The sequence below is a fragment of the Dipodomys spectabilis genome, unplaced genomic scaffold (genome assembly GCF_019054845.1).
Source record: "Dipodomys spectabilis isolate Male_0828 unplaced genomic scaffold, ASM1905484v1 ptg000339l, whole genome shotgun sequence".
NCBI classification, from domain to species: Eukaryota; Metazoa; Chordata; class Mammalia; order Rodentia; family Heteromyidae; genus Dipodomys; species Dipodomys spectabilis.
This window is the reverse complement of record NW_024871016.1, coordinates 1,601,603-1,604,604: the sequence shown is the minus strand read 5'-3', so window position 1 is coordinate 1,604,604 and position 3,002 is coordinate 1,601,603. Positions and strand designations below refer to the sequence as shown.

At 35.5% G+C, this 3,002-nt stretch overlaps 1 pseudogene; it reads left to right on the top strand.

Annotated features, from left to right (window-relative positions):
- Nucleotides 1–2,623: 2,623 nt before the first annotated feature.
- On the top strand, nucleotides 2,624–2,720 carry LOC122095178 (annotated as a pseudogene).
- Nucleotides 2,721–3,002: the final 282 nt, after the last annotated feature.

The following is a 3,002-nucleotide window of genomic DNA, read 5'->3' as shown; positions in this document are numbered from 1 at the left end:
TACTTTCTCTCAAATTTTGTTATCTCATCCTTCATTTTAATTTGCCTTGCATTTCACAATTGCTTACTGCTAATTCCTGCATCTCAAAGAATTGGGGCCCCGAAATATAGGAAATGAGAAATTGAGATGGTCTTTCAATTACTTTGTGTTGACATGTTGCATGGGCCTTGGTGAGAAGTCTTGCCCCTGTTATCTGATGATGCAGGTAACTGGAACCTGGGAACCTAGGACCCATGGGTACTGCAGAAGAATAATGTGTTTTAGACATCTTAGCAAAATTTGGGTATAATCCGTAGGAATGCTTCAGAAATATGGAGAAAAACATTTTGGGACAAGCAAGTTAAAGCAATAAACAGAGCAGCAGAGTAAAATCCATTATAGATTAGAGGAAAACATTGTTTTTTTTTTCCATGTGGATTCAGAAGACCAAGAACAGAATGTATCACAAGTTTATACTAAAGATATTGCATTGATACTTTTTATATTCTAATATATATTTTAAACTTAATTATTTTTATTCCAATTCTATTTATTGGAATAAATTGCCGCGGACCGGCTCTGTCAGGACAACGGAGGACACCTAGTGGAGGAACTGGAATAGGTGGGGAGATGGCAAGCAGACAACTCACACACAAGAGGAGTGGATGCTGAGTGCCATTTAATGCAGAGGATAACAAACTTTTATAGCAAAAAGTCTCCATAAGAAAGGGCAGAAGGTTACACAATCTTGCTGCATGGCTTCATTTTTGGGTGGTCACCAGCTGGTCACCTGATAGGCACTTGTTTCCGGCTTATCTCTAAGAAATACAATGGGTTTCGATGTTTGTCACCAATTAACCATTACCTATGTTTATACAGACCTTAACTGTCCCATAAGATCTTTCCTGTTTCTTCTTTAATAGTAGGCGCCATGGAGGCCTAGATCTAGCAAGTCTCTTAGTAAATAAAAGAGATTAGCAGGAAACACTTTCTCCTAAATAGTTATCCCAGCAATTGCTATACATTCTTTCTGTTCTTGCCGAGCCTACAGCTTCTTGTAAATCTCTTACAAACAATTCCTTCTGCTGAAGTGATATCGTGAAACCCCCAATACTTTTGTATGTACTTATGACTTGTCTACTAGCCACCATAAGAGGGGTTTCAGGGTAGCACTTAACTCTGGTGAGTTAGTCATATTTTTAAGACACTCATCAGATATTGGAGTTGTCAACACTCTTAAGAAAGAGCTGTAAATAAAGGAATGTTGAGCATGAGTAAGTACAAAGAGCAGTAGAAACAGTAAAAGTTTAATAGGCACTCTTATACAGTGAAGAAAAGAAAAGCAGAAAGACATCTTTCCCAGGGGTTTTCCAGCCTTTCCAGGAGTAGGCCTCTTTGAAACCCTATTCTCCGAGGTAGACTTCGGTGAAGTCCCAGTACTCAGAGATAGGTTTCTGTAAAGCCCCATTCTCTGAGGTAGACTTTGGTGAAGTCCCAATAAGAGATAGGTCTCTTTGAAGCCTCATTCTCAGGTCTGAAAGCTGGTTTCCCATGCTAAGCAGACTCCCCTGGAGTAGGTGTGGCAATAAATAAATATCAATTTATTTGTGAAATTATCAACTAATTCTAGTAAGTTTCACTGTGTGAAATATAAAATCAGCACATATAAATATAAAATATATAACTATATATACTATAATTAAAAGGCACACGTTTTGCATTGTTCTGTTGTAGTTACTGTATCAAAGGCAAATCTGTTTTAAAGTATTAATCCATTATCTCTACCTCAGTGTTTGATAGAGTTAGACCTAAGGCTTTACCATTTGTAGATTTACAGCATGGAGGCAATAGGAAACTCTGTGATTAAAGCATTATCAATTTAATGCCTAATAACGAGGAGAAACATATAGACTTCTCGTGCAACTATGAAAATATTTGGTGATAAAAAGGCAGTAGTGTAAGTTCCTGCCTGGTTTGATGGTAGACAGGCCAGGACATTTAGTAATCATGCATACCAACAATTTTTTCACCTTCTTTGCTTCAGCTACTTTTGAAATGGAAGGTATAATAAACAATTATATTTTGATAAAATACCGTCTAGTCTGAACAGTTCTGTTTGAACTGTTCATCTCTCTATGATCTCTTGTAAACAAGATTAGTTTTGTTCCAGTAAGACAATCTATGCTGTCAGGGTAAGATATTCTGGTTGGTCTGTTCCCACATGGCAGAAGGATAAAGGCTCAGGTAGACATTTGTGCCAGTAACACCTCATTTGGGAAAATGTCAACTGAAGAAGTTCAGCTCTTAAGCAATGCTTACTTTGAATCCATTAGGTCCACAGAGCTAACACAGTTGGATAAATAAGTACTTGAAAAAGCCATCACCTTTGGGCCTATCAATAAATAATTGAGTGTACGATCAAATTCCAAATCAAAAGACTTAAGATAGTCATTGACAAAAAAATTTGCAAATGTGAGCAATAGATTGATCAATATAATTTTTTCCACTATTCACAGAATTTTAAGGAAATAAGATCGATAGCATTGTTAGGAACAATAAGGTTTACTTGTTACTAGTAGGCACCCATAGATATAAGCCTGAATAAAGATTGCATCATTAACTACTTAAATTTAGAGGATACTACATGCTTCAGCAGCACGTATACTGAAATTAAAATGCAGAGATTAACATGGCACTTGCACAAGGATAATATGAAAATTTGAGTAATATTCCATATTTTTCATTCTTCAGATGCAAGAAATGAAAAACAGTTATTAAAAAGTTGATTACAAAATTACAAGTATAACAATACACATAATTCACATAATTAAATTTAGTTTGACATCAGTGTATTAAATCTTCACCACAGAAAGGCATCTACATAGCATAAACTTTACAAAACTTTTCAAATTAGACAACATTGTCATTTTATCCCAAAGAAAAATAATATTAAGACCTAGAAAAAAAAAGGAATCAAACTGTTTCTATATGGAATGCAATCAGAAAGGACACATTAAAGAACC